The sequence below is a fragment of the Corvus brachyrhynchos genome, unplaced genomic scaffold (assembly GCF_000691975.1).
Source record: "Corvus brachyrhynchos isolate BGI_N302 unplaced genomic scaffold, ASM69197v1 scaffold70, whole genome shotgun sequence".
Classification (NCBI taxonomy): Eukaryota; Metazoa; Chordata; class Aves; order Passeriformes; family Corvidae; genus Corvus; species Corvus brachyrhynchos.
Window position 1 is genome coordinate 6,030,971 of NW_008236217.1, and position 13,382 is coordinate 6,044,352.

General features: G+C 40.0%; 1 long non-coding RNA gene across 5 annotated transcripts in view; it reads left to right on the forward strand.

Annotated features, from left to right (window-relative positions):
• The window catches only part of LOC108449559, a 76,141-nt gene that overhangs the window by 30,620 nt on the left and 32,139 nt on the right, over positions 1-13,382 (forward strand). For 4 of the 5 annotated variants that reach the window (XR_001865771.1, XR_001865770.1, XR_001865776.1 and 1 more), the window contains one exon: positions 10,855-10,960. This is a non-coding gene — a long non-coding RNA (uncharacterized LOC108449559). Of the gene's footprint in view, positions 1-604; positions 728-10,854; positions 10,961-13,382 lie in introns of all 5 variants that reach the window. The other variant, XR_001865781.1, reaches the window with a different exon arrangement.

Sequence of the window (13,382 nt, forward strand, 5' to 3'; positions counted from 1 at the left end):
AAATGAAACAGCCTGTTGTTTCCTAAGCCTGAGTTTGTGAGTGTTATGCCAAAGTATTTGAGGAGGAGCTAGAGCACCAGGCAGTGTAAAGGATACCTGCTGGGCCCTAATTGGTGCCCACTGTTGTTAATGGCTTCCTGTGGCTGAATGTTTACTTGTCATTTGTTTTGTGCTTTGTTTCCCAGCTACTGGAAGGAAAAAAAAATACTGACTAAAACTTTATTTTGCTTTTAAGTGAACATCCCTGGACATAACTGCCTCGCTACAAATTGTCCCATAACATGAAGTACCTTGAGACTATTCCTTAGCCCTCTTAGGCTTCTAAAGTTACATTTTCTTTGAATGTTGCTTTTTAATTTGAAAAATGAACCAATTTTTTTGCAATATATATTAATTATATATAATATATAATACATTATATATTTTTTGCAATATATATTCGTTATCTATTAGATAACTAAGAAAATTATTCAGTAGAAATGTCTGGGGCTTTGTCAACTGCAGGACTTTGCATGGTTGAACATTTAAAAAACACTACAGATAAAACCAGTCTCTTTTTAAGGGTCTGTTTTCCTAAAGTGTTCATTTCTCTCATAAATCTCAGTTTTTGTGGGTTACCTGTGAATGGTCTGTTGAAGAGGAAGAGGAATGAAACCTTGCATGCTCAGAACTTCCATACAGAGGAGTACCCTTTCTGCATGTGACACAGCTGCTGTCTGGTTTAGAGGTATTTTTTTTTTCTTCTAATCCAAACAGACTAAAAGAAAACTATCCAGGTCAGTGTCTCAGACCCTTTGCTTATCCCGTTCTTGGTTTCTCTAACAACAGAGCCTGTTAGTATCAGCTGTGATGTGAACACTTTCCTGCTGGGAAAAAGGAGTGAAACTGTTATTTTTAACTAGGACAGTGAAGAGTTTGTGGTGAATAACCATGTACACACATTACTGATGAAGAAGGAATTAGAACTAGTAAAAACATCCTAATCCTATAATCTTGAATCATCTGCTTCTCCTTCACTGGGTTGTGGAGCTGGGGTTTCTTTTGAGTGGTGTCAAGGGAAATTTAGTTCCAGTAATCCTAGGGAAAAACACAGACTTCAGAGAAAAAATACCTCGATCTCAATTTAGCAACTAATTATGACTCTAAGAATGTTTAGGTATTTTTCCTCTGTTCATAGGGGTGTACAATTTGATATACAGAAACATAATATGGTTGCAAAGAACTGAATCAGTCTGTGATAAGGCTGTGTTTGAGAGCCAGTTCTACAGCAGGTTTCAGACAGTGTTTGAGATGCCCTCAGAGGCAGACCAGACAATGTGGGAGAAGCTTTCATTGAAGTGCAGAGCATTTTGTCTGGGGACATACATCTAATTCCTTGATTCCCACTGACTGTCGTTTCAGCTCTGTTTCACACACGTATCTCTTCCATATGCGTTGGCTCATACACCTTTGCAGGTGCGCTGTCCACAGAGTATTATCTCATGTTATTTTGTGTTACCACTCTAGATAACACTGTCTGGAGCTCTACTTTATCAGGCATGCGGTTTGGAAGCTACTTAGATCTGAAGGAAATTACTTTACACAGTGTAGAAGACCAGGATTTAGGTATGGAGTTCCAAATATTTAATCTGTGCTGACCTTGGTACTGGAGAGAGGGGGAAGGAAGATGGGTTCAAACTTGTCCTTAACATGTACCCAGGCAGATTTTCCACTTTGCAGGCTGATCTCAGGAAAAGCACATCTAACTAATGTGGGAGCCCTTTTCTGTAATTCCTGAAGGATCTTGATTAGTAAGAAAAAAGAGCTGCTTTCCTCTGAGTAGAAAGATGGTGATCAGAAAACAGCAGAGAGAGGAATAAACAGATTTGTTTATTCAAGGGGAAGCTTAGTATATTTTAGGGTATTCTCATTCCTAATTATATCTCTAGAATATCTTCTAAGATTTAACAAGGTATTTGTTATCATTGATTTCTTCTTGGTTTTGAGTATTAAATAATTTAATATTTTTATATCATCTTTCTCAGAACGGAAGACTAAGGAATAAACTACAGGACCAATGGGACTGTGAAGATTTTTGGCTGCTGTTTCTACTGGGCTGTAATAGTTAACAGCCCAAAAGAAAACCTGAGCATATAAAATCAAAAAATTGTGTTACTTACATGCATGGTCATAGCTGAGTATTTAGGTAGTTTAGTTGGGGAAGGAAGCCCCACACCAAAACTGATGGCAAAAAGTTGACAGCAAGAAGGCAGAAAGAAAAGAAGCCAGATCTTTAAGTGTTGTAGGAATGTGTAACCCATTAGCATCAATAGATCAGTGCTCATTTGTGTCACCTGAGAATCAAGCCCAGTAATGTGGTGTTGTCCCTTTGGTGCAATTCTTCTATCACAGTTATTTCTGCTTGTTAAACCAAAAGCATCCCAGTCTCTAGAAAAAGGAAAACTGAACTACAATTTGAATAGACATATGAAATGCTAAAATCCAAAGCAATCTCTCAATTATTTAAATAGAAAAGAAGCCTCTGTGCCAGAATATGTAGACAGTCTGATTAATTTGCCCAACATGCGAACCAGTGGTTTTCATGACTGACTGTACTACAGCATGATTATTCAAGTACATTATTCTTTTGGCTGACAGAGGGTGAAAAGGGACCATAGAAAGTTAGAGGAGAGAAATATTAATTATTCAGACAGTGTTTCTAGGCTAGGGAAGTTCTGTGTCAGATTCAGGCACCTGCTGCTTCTGCTAATGGGGAAGCCAAAGAGCTAAAGAAAGAATTTTGATCAAGGTATTCAAGTTTTTGACGTTTCACACAGAAGCTAAGCAGCATGAAGGCAAGAAGAATGTTTGAGGGTGTGTAAGCTGAAGAATGACACAGAGATAAGGAGGGTGCAAATGCTTAGAAGAAGCTTCATTGGTGTTTGCCCCAATCTTCTTGGCAGAACACCTTCCCTTCCAGCTCATTGTGTCCCCGTGCAAAGGTGCTGTAAACTGAAAATGCAAAAAGAACAGGTTTAAAGGATGGTGATGAAGAATACTTGAAAAGACTCAGTAGCACACCCAGTTTTAATGACATTAATCAAAGGGATTAATTCTGACATCTGAAAACTGTTTTGGTAAAAAAAACTCTTTTCATATAAGTTAGCAATGAAAAATGCTTAGCTAAAATAGCAGCAGGATATGAAGGAAATAAAAATATCTCCCATTTTTCTTCAGGCCCCTTCTCACCTCCTTGCCTCAAAGACACTTGTTTCCCCTCTTTGTGTACAGTTCCCCAGCTGTGCCCTGCGAGATGAGCCGGGGTGGGCCGCGTTCCTCACACCTCCGTGCGATGCACGCATCACTCTCCCAGAGTGCCAGACTTAGCAGTATTTCTTGGGCCAGACTGTCAGGTTGCTGAGGATAAGTGAGGGTTTAATTTGCAGTTTGCATTCTTTTCCTAAGTAGAACATGCTTTGGAGAGAAGTCAAAAGCAGTGGTATGATTATGAACTCAATGGTTCCATCCATCTATCTTTTCATAAAGTCTGTTCTGTCCTGAAGGTATTTCACATGTTGGGCCTACTAAGCTCATTTATATTGCAAGGGACAAAAATAACATCTTTTTCTACAGCAATGAAAAATATAGTGACCCTTGCTCTCTTCTAATCTTAAATCCAGATATTTTTATTGTGCACAGGTATACCTGTGGTCATTTTGTGCTTGAATTAACCTGTTCTGAGCATATAAGTTGCTATATTAATTGTAATGTTTGTTACATGAATTTTTTATTTAATGTCTTTTACAAAATTTAGAGCCTATTTACCAAAGGATAACCTGGACAATGAAACAGTTTGAAAGAAAAATGAAGTAGTATTTTTGTTGTTGGGGGGAATATGGCCTTGTATTTGTAAATACAAGAAGTGTATTACATGACCCTTAGCCTTTGAACAACTTGGAAAAACCTAGCATTGGTCAATTCTGGCAATATTACTACAAGTTAAAGAAGTAGTTGTACAAATGAGAAGTGGTCTATCCAGTCTTCTAAGACCATTTTGCAGTAAAAGACAATGAGATTTTAAAATTATTTCTCTTCTTTTGTTTTCCCACTTTTTCCCCATAACTTTACTTATGGAACAGGAATCAGAAGTGATTTTTTCTTTCAAAGAAGATTCTTTGGCTTGAAAGAAAAAAAAAATAGAAGAAAATGGCTAGGGAAAGTTTTGAGATGAAACTTTAACCACCTTTTGGTTTAATTTTAAAATACCTTTCTTGGTTTCCTTAACATGAGGCAGGTGTTCTTAAGTGATACTCCATTTGATGTTGTGACATGATGCAGCTTTTCTCCTCTTCTCAGAAGGGCTTACACCAAACACTCAAGTAACTGATCATCAGAACCACTTTTTCCCTATCTCCAGATTGTAGTGTGTTCATCACATACACAATGTAACATCATCAGCAATTTTAACGTGTAAAGGATTTTTCTCCTCCCTATCACTCACCCATTATATGTGGGTTGCTTTCTGGTTTGACTGAAGAGAGAAGCTACAAGTTTTGGCCCCATGCCACAGTGGTGGCAGAGCTGCAGTGCTCCCACACTTGTCCAGTGTCCTCATCTCCAGTGGTGAAGCGTGGGCTTGCCAATGCCCAGCTCTTCCTTGAACAGCTTCAGCTGGGTCCCGTGCAGCTGATGTCATTGCTGAGGCTGCACTTTCTTCCTGTGGCAAGGATGCAGGTGACAAGCTAGATTTGAGTTAAAGGATTTAAGGTATAAGGCTGAGGCTTTTAAGCTGGCTTCTAATGTGAGAGGAAGAGATGACTGATTTGGTAAGACTAATGCTTTTCTTCTGATCAGAAGAGGGCTTCAGCCTCCTGTCCAGCTTAAGACCCAGTCTCTCTACTCCCAGAAATGTGCTGTGTGGGACTCTACAGTATGTCATGTGGAGCTCTTGCCTTTGGCCCACAGTACACTGGATGATACCAAATGGTATCTCTTGGCTGTAGGCTGGAAAAGGGCTTGGATAAGCAAATTTCACTCTGCTTTCTCTCTTTGCACCTGACAGCTACAGTCTCCAAGCTGGAGCCAGGAGTAGCTTGCAGTGAACCCCCCTGATGAGAGGACATCCTACACAGAGGAGGGGGACTCAGGCCTGCTTCATGCTTTTGTGTAGGCTGACAGGAAGGCTTGGCCCCCATGTTGCACTAAACCAGATTTATTCCATTGCCATTAAAAGCACGTTCATTTCCACCTTTACTGTCTGGGCAGACATTGTCTCTATAAATTTCATCCATTCTTAAAACTACTTTTCCATAGAATTCAGCCACCAGCTGATGTCTTTAGGAGGATTTAGATTAACAGTTGCACAGTGTGCAGAGCTGGCAAGGAAAGCATGAAAGAAAGTTGGAACTACCCCATTAACAGAGCAAAAGTGAAAACACACAAGTATAATAGTTCTTATTCTTTATTTAAGATAAAACCCACATGTGAACTACTGCCTCGACTGGATTAGCTGCCAGGAAGCCAAGTCACGCACCCAGAGAAAGTCCTGGGTGATTTCCCTCTGTGACAGCACCCTGGTCCCCACCAGTGTGAGTGACAGCAGAAAACAGGTCCCAAATACTGGTGGTGAGAAAGCAGCCTCTCTCAGCTTCTGGAAAGAGCTTTATTTGCAGCCACTTTTAGGTGACCCTCTGTAATTGTTTCCAAAGGAAGGGAGGGTTGGCTGGGGTGTCACCAAACCGTGAGGGGGCCTGGATGGCCTTTCATCCTGCCCCAGGCCAAGGGTGGCCACACAGACCCTGTTTGCCTGACCCAAGGCAAATATGCCTTGGCTCAGTGCTTGTTTCTGTGTGCTTGGCTGAGGCTGAAGTGGTTGTTCACAAACAGGTGAGAGAAAAGTAAAGCGGAGAAATGAAGGAGCAGCCTTTAATGCATGAAAAGGGGAAAAGGCCACTTGAAAATGACTTGAAAACCCCTGAGCCTTTCAGGCTATAATACTGGCAGGACGAAAAGATGAGCAAATGAAGAGCAGTAGAGGTATTTTTAGAACAGGTATACCCAATGGAAAATAGAAAGTTCAGGCCATGAGTTGGTTGCAATAAGTTGGCTCCTTTTGGCATGTCCAGCCTGGAGCAGCTTAGTTGTAGTGCCAGGAGTGGAGTAGGGAAGGAAAAGCAAGACAGGAATATAGCACATGTGCAGATTGGCTTCGGGATACTGGTTTTCCTTCCTCCAAGTATTTTGCATTTTAGGAATATATTTCTAGTCAACACAAGGAGCTGCAAATACTTATGATATTGAGCCACTCTATAGTGGTAACCTGTGCAATGCAAGTGCAGCCACCTGGGTGCAAGTCTAGGGAGAATCAGGCCCAGAAACTTTTGTTTTTCTCTATGAAATGCAAATGGCATTCAATCAAAGGCCTTCTCACATACTGGCACTAATTTAAATGTATCTCTGTTTTTTAACTGATACGGGCAGTTGATGTGGGTTTTACATAGACATTGCCTAGAGCATTTCCTGGTTTTGTATTGTTGCCCATCAGGGTTACAGAGATATACTCAACCCCTGTATTAATATTTGCTTGGATGCTTAGGTGCTTATGCTCACAGTGCAAATTTCCATAAATATTAGTGCCATTGCATTTTTCTTTATTTCCCTGCTCCCGTCATACAAAGACAGGCAAGACTTCTTTCTGTTTTCATTTGATTCAGCTGTTCTCTTCAACTTTGTTTAAATGAGAATCCTCAGCCTCGTGAAGTTAAAAAAAAAAAATATTTAAAATAATTTTTCTCTCCAGTTCTTGTTCTCCAGCTCTAGTTTACAGAAAGACCAACTTCTTGTTATTCTGAGAAAAGAGAATTATAGTGGGATTGCTGTAGGGAGCAGCCCTAGACTAGAGGAGGACCAGATCCAGAGCTCACATTTCAGTACTTCTCTTGAGTGTTAAAATAGAAGACAGAATAGAATAGTTCAGCTGAAAAGGACCTACAGTGGTAACATAATTCAATTGTCTATCAGTGTGAACAAAACAAAAAAAAAATCCATATGCAAAATATTTTACAAAAACGCTGTAATACTCGCAAATTTGTCCCAAATATCTATTAAAAAACAATTACAAGGTAGATAAGGAGATGTTTTCTTTTTTCTTGGACGACACCAGTAAGTCTAATGAAGTCTGGAAGTGAATGACATTTGGCCGAACAGCAAGAAAACAGATCGCTTTTTCAGATGTTACTTACACTTGGAACACTGTTTATGTCTAAGCAGAATTGTATGTATTTAACTGCTAAAAGTTGGAGTTTTAATAAAACCCATCTCAGGCATAGAAGTGCCATCTGTAATCTTGGTTTGGGTAAAGACACCGACATTCTTGGAGACTGAAACGTGCCAGACAGTCCTGTTGAGGAGAACAGTGGCTGTGGTTCTGGGAAGGGCTGCTGGTCGGCAGCTTGCGTTGGCCTGAAGGTAAGAGAGTTTCCTGGCATGGGCACCAGCTGCTTCATGCTGCTCAGCTTTTGTGCTAGAAAGCTTCCCTTGGCATGCCTGATTTACTGGTGTTGGCAGAGCATCAGTGGCCCCTAAGAAATGGTTTGTGGGTCTGGCATGTGAAGAAATCAATGAAAATGCTGAGAGCAAACAGGTGTGTCTTGGCTTTCTGAAATGGCAGAGTGTCCTACATCAGTAGCATCCATTTCACTCCTTCCTTCATTTCATGCCTCTCAAAAAATAGATCTGAAACATAAAGATGACAGTTTAAATATAATGATTGTTACCTCTTTCATTGAAACTATTTTAACTGAAAGTAAGCTGAAGGAACTAAAAGTGTAAGTATATTGTGTAAATCTGTAAATTAATAATTTTTTCACTCTCACTCTTATTCTAAGGAAATGAGGTTTGTTTGTAGTTCTGTTGCCTCCCCCTCTTTCTGCCCTTGCCTCTGGGCACACTGGACGGTTTTGTATCAAGGCTCCAAAGAGGTTTGTGATAACTGATATCTGGGAACAGGAGTAGGAGTCAGGCACAAATCTGAAGAGGAGATTTTCAATACAAGGCCAAGTTACTTTTTAAAATATCATTTTGAGAACATGTTCATCATTGGCACTGCAAAAAGCCAGCAAGCAAGAGCTTTTACCCAGCTTTGGCATAGAACTTAGGGATAATGGGGAAGGAATTGAAAATTCAGTGGTACAGGAAGGGAAGTCACGGAGAAGCTAGATCAACAATTTTTGTTACTGCTGCTGCATTTTATTTTTAATGTAATTAAAGTTCCTGTGATTACCTTACTATATCTAAGTGCAACAGGTCCTGGGAGTGTAATGCATTTATATCATTCTGTTCATCACTGACTGTCTTTTTGGTCCAAAAAGACAGGAACAGTGAAGAACTGCAGAAGAAAGTATTTGTAGTAGATCAAGATGGCCAAGATATGGAGAAGCATGTTGTCTGGATTTATTTCTTTTATTGTGGAGAAAAGTTTGAAAGGTAGGAAATATTCCAGAACTGGTAGGTACAAAAAATAGGTATTAAAAGTAGGTATTGAAAATTGAAGTTTTAGAAATGGGAAGAATTTTGCTGCTAACAGCAATGGAGAAGAGGAAATAACATAAAAGGAAAAAGACAAGCTGCTCAGTAATATCTGCAAAGTTTAGTTTTAAACAAATAGTCATCCTTCCAGGGCAGCAGATCAGAAGTGTTATTAAATGTGTAGTGCTAAACTGAGGGAGATCACTTTGGTATTGAGATGTAGATTTGTGAGCCATTTACCTAAAGGTAATAGTTATATCAGTGTGAAGAGGAGAGGCTCCCTGAGGATAAGATACAGAAGATGACACCTAGGGTAGAGCTTTGAAGAGCTTTCACAGACAGGACAAGAGATAGTGGAGAATGGGGAGCCATTCCAGGGTGATGGGAAATCCATATATATGCTGGGCTGCAATGGAACATAGAGAGGGATTTGTTAGGACTGGGGGGCATTAGAAGTGCCCACAGTGTGCTCCTTGCAGCCTGGATCAAACTTATGACTGTTTGAGCTTGTATGTTAAAATAAACTGGGTATCCCTTCCTTACAGAATAGACATAAATCCAAAAGTAGGGGCCAAAGCTAAGGTAAGTTTTAAAGGAGAAAAAGGGTGACAAGGAAGGGTCAGAGTCAGGAAGGAGAAATTTAGTGCAGACTGTCATAGAGCTGAGAGGGGACAAAACTGAGTGAGGTGCATGTGGTGTTCAGCACAGCAGAGGAAGAGGAAAAAGGAAGGGGCCAGGATGGGTCAGGGAGGAGGTGCTGATTGTGTGTAGAAGCATGAGGCTTCAGAGGGATGAGGCAAAAGTTTAAATACCAAGGAGGGCCTGGGACCCGGGGTTTTGTGTGTCTGGTGACTGCTACACTACTTGAATGTTAGAAAGTGAAGAATATGACTCCCCTCTTTTCCCTCCACATTAGCTTCTAATAACAACAAAATAAATCCCCAAACTGGTCCACTTCATGCTTCAGCCAGCCTTTCTTTCCCAGAGCAGTACCACTTTATGTATGCCCAGTGCCTCTTGTCCTGAAAGAGACCCTGGCCTTTCCTCCTCCCAGGCATGACTGAAGCACACCTGCCTTAGGAGAAATGGGTCTGTGGGTGGTGGGGCCTGGTCCCCAGTGCAGGGAAAGGAGGAGAGACTGCACCTCCTGATGTGGAGTTTTGAGGAACTGCATGTTCTGAGGACCCACACCAAAATTCTTTCATATTTTTGTAAAGAAAGTTAATGAAAGCAGCTGCTGATAGGCAAGAAATTTTCATCAGTCATATAAACAAAATTCCTTTTCTTTCCAGTCCACCTTCCACTGGCATCCATAACTCCCAAACCAGAACCTCCTGAACACCAGCTGCTCCTGTTTTAACTCTAGACACAGCAGCTGAGATTAACGTTTCTAAAGTTATAAGTATTAACATTAATTTCATTTGAAAGTTACTGTTAAATTTAGCAGCAAATAGAATTGGATATGGAGCTGGAGATGCCAGAGAATCTAGGTAAAAATCAGGTACTGTATATTATTTCTAGGAAAGAGAAGCAGGTGTATAAGATAAATCTCTAAAAATAGAGTTTGGGGTTTAAGAATGAAAAATCATTGTTTGCTTAGAACATTTAAGGCAGTTAATCCTTTATTATTTTGTATTTCAGCAAAGACTTGTTTTTCCCTGTATCAGAGACAAGGCATGGATTTGAAATTAATTTTTATCCTTCAGTAGGACATTAATGTGTTCTTAATAAAGTTACTTGAGGGGGACCCCACTGCAGTGGTTTTCTGGTTATGAAGCATGTGGTTTATGGATGGGAAACCATCTATGTGGAAACTGCTTCAAAGTGGATGGTATATTGTGGACAGACAGACAACTCTTCTGACAGAGGCTTTTCCTTTCACACACTTGGCAATTCTAAGGAATAAGCTTCTTTACACAGAGTGGCTACAGGTAAATAATCTGAATAGCTGTTCTGTAAGACTGTCCCTCAGGAAATTATTTCAAATGAAACATTTCCAGTTATCTCTGGAGCGAAACTTGATGATCAGGAAAACATGTAGAGTTCTTAAGCACATATTCTTTCATCAGTGGAGTAGTCTCAGATATGCTATTGGTGGTCTCTTGACATCCCAGTGGGGGTGATTGATGAATAGAATGATCTGTGTCAGTTCATTTTTAGCAGCATAGATAAGGGAGGCTGGAAGCAACACAGCCTTCATGCTTTTCAGCAAAGTCACAGTGAAAGTCTGGACCACAGTATCACTTCTTTCTCTGAAAATCTGGGGTTGTTCAGCCATGTAGTTTACAAATAATAATGGCTGAGGTTGCATGCCAGTGTGACCAGGGAGTTTAATATTTAATCTCACAGGTGTCTGTGGTGTGCCCTTGAAGCTGTGTCACTGAGACAGATACCTGCCTGTGGGAATTGGAAGTGCTCTTCAGGAACTGTGATGCCTTGTGCTGACAAGTCCTTGGTGAGTGTGAACTCTCACTGTTTTTTTCATCAAGGTGGCTGCTGGGGGAGCATGTCAGCTGTGCCAAAGAACAAATCCTATTTTATTTTAAAATGTGCTTAGAATGTAACATGTGAGCAGGGGTGTTTCAATGTTCACGTATATATTGGTCAATGTGAAATCTCTTGTAAGTCCAGTGTATAAAATGTGTAATTTATGTTACATGTAGTTCCACAGAGGTTATTACTGTTATTGTAGTATACACAAGTTAGAGATACTGCAATATATAGTTTGCTCTGTAAGAGGGTTGCAGGTGTGTTTGGCTGAGGATAGACATTGCAGACCTGTTTTCTATCACCTTGCTCTTGTGTTGTCATTTATATCAGTGCAAGTAGGTGTAAACTGTGGCTAATTCAGGGAGGTGGCAATAACTGCCCAAAGTGCGGAGACTCAGATTTTGTATCTGTTATAGTGGGTATTGCACTGCGAAATATATTTCCTGTTAATTTCTCTTCTAGAGCACATTTCAAAAAATAAATACCTCCATTTGGGGGAAAGGGGTGGTGGTGTGTGTTTCATTGGTTGGGTGTTTTGTGTGTTCTTTCTTTTTTTTTTTTTTTTTTTCTAACAGAAGACCATACAGAGTTGCTTTATCAAAACTTTTTTGAAAATTTCAAAAATAGTGCTGAAGTCATATGGATAAAGGACATTTAAATGAACAGTTAGTGTTTTTCTTTGGGTGGGTTTTTTGTGTTTTTTTTTTTTTTTTTTTTTTTTTTCTAACAGAAGACCATACAGAGTTGCTTTATCAAAACTTTTTTGAAAATTTCAAAAATAGTGCTGAAGTCATATGGATAAAGGACATTTAAATGAACAGTTATTAAAAGTTGTTAAGGACTTTTTAATTCCTTCTTGAAAGCATTCTCAGTTCTGTCTGACATGGACCTAAGATCCACACATTCCATTGTGAAAATATCCCTAATGATGTGCTAGTTCTCAAGGATGTATCAGAGTGCTGCAGCTAACACCCGATAACACTGCTCACTCCAGTGCTGGCACACTTTGCCTGATGGGTGCAAAATCTCTCCTGAAACAAATTTGAGGCAAGAAGTCAGGATCTGCATTGACTTGCAGGACCATGCAGCAGGCAGCAAAAAAATCGATTCTCACTGAGTCAGGAGGCTAGGTTGAATGACTGATCCTTTCCCTCTTTGGATGTCTTCTTTTCCCCCTTGTTTTCTTCATGCAGGAAATGCAAGTGTTACTTGTCTTACAAGCACTTATCAATTTTTTATTTTTTAGACTCTAATAGTTATGCATTGTGGTGAAGTTTTCCTTTTTTTCTTTGTTTTTTTCTTCTCCCCAGGACTGAAATTTAAGCAGAGTTCCTATGTTTAATACATTAAGAAAGACTAAAACATATAGAAAGACTATAATGAGCATCTTTGCTCTGAGACTTACCCTTAAATTTTATTTTATCAAAATTAATGTTAATCTGAAAAAGAACTGCGGCATGCACACACCTGTAGAGATTGCTGGAAATACTCCCTTTCTTTGCAGGCTGTGCAGGGTTTCTGCAGAAGGAGAGCTACAAGGACTTTGTTGTTTGCAAAGTACAACGTATAGCTAACCTCTGGCACCAGGTCCAGGAGGCTGGTCTGCTGCCTTCTCTCTTTGCTCAGCTGGCCTCCTGCCTAATCTGCCTGCTGTAACTGGGATGTTTACAGTTACTTTCCCTCTCAGTAGCAGTTTGTGTTGAATTGTGTGGTCAGAAAGACACAGACAAGATTGTTTGTAGGCTTCTTTAATTAGACCAGCTGCAAAAAGGAGATGGTCTCTGAGGGACATAAGCTCTTCTCCAGGCTAAGACTAATAATCTTGTAGTTTGAAGAATGCTAACTAAGCTTCAAAGGGTGTTTCCTCCCTGATATCTCTTCATCTAATCCTATTCATTACATTTTAAGGCCAGGAGGGTGTAACTGATTATTGACCCTGCTCCTGTTCAAGGGTCCATTGTATTTCATCCAGTTGTCACACGGGGCAGTGACTGGTATTTGGCCAAAGCAGATAGTCCAGAGAGGTGTTCAGCTTTGATAATGACCATGGCTGTTACCATTTGTAAGTGCTCTTGGTTAAGTACCCAAGTGAAGCAGGATGCCTCTGTTAAAGTGAGAGGATCAAATCTACTGATATAAGAATTTAAAAGCATTGAAAAGAGCAGTTGTAAGGGATCTCTGGAGGTTTGTCATGCAACTTCTGCTTCCACTTCAAATCTAGATCATGTTGCTCAGGATCTTTTCTAGTTGAACTTGGCCTTTCTCAATGTACTCATTCTGAATCTTCCTGTGCTGCCAAGTACAAAATCTCATGGGAAAATTTTAAATCAGATCCATTACAAAATCCAAGTGCATCGCTTCCACACAGTTGTTATGTGTTGTCAAAA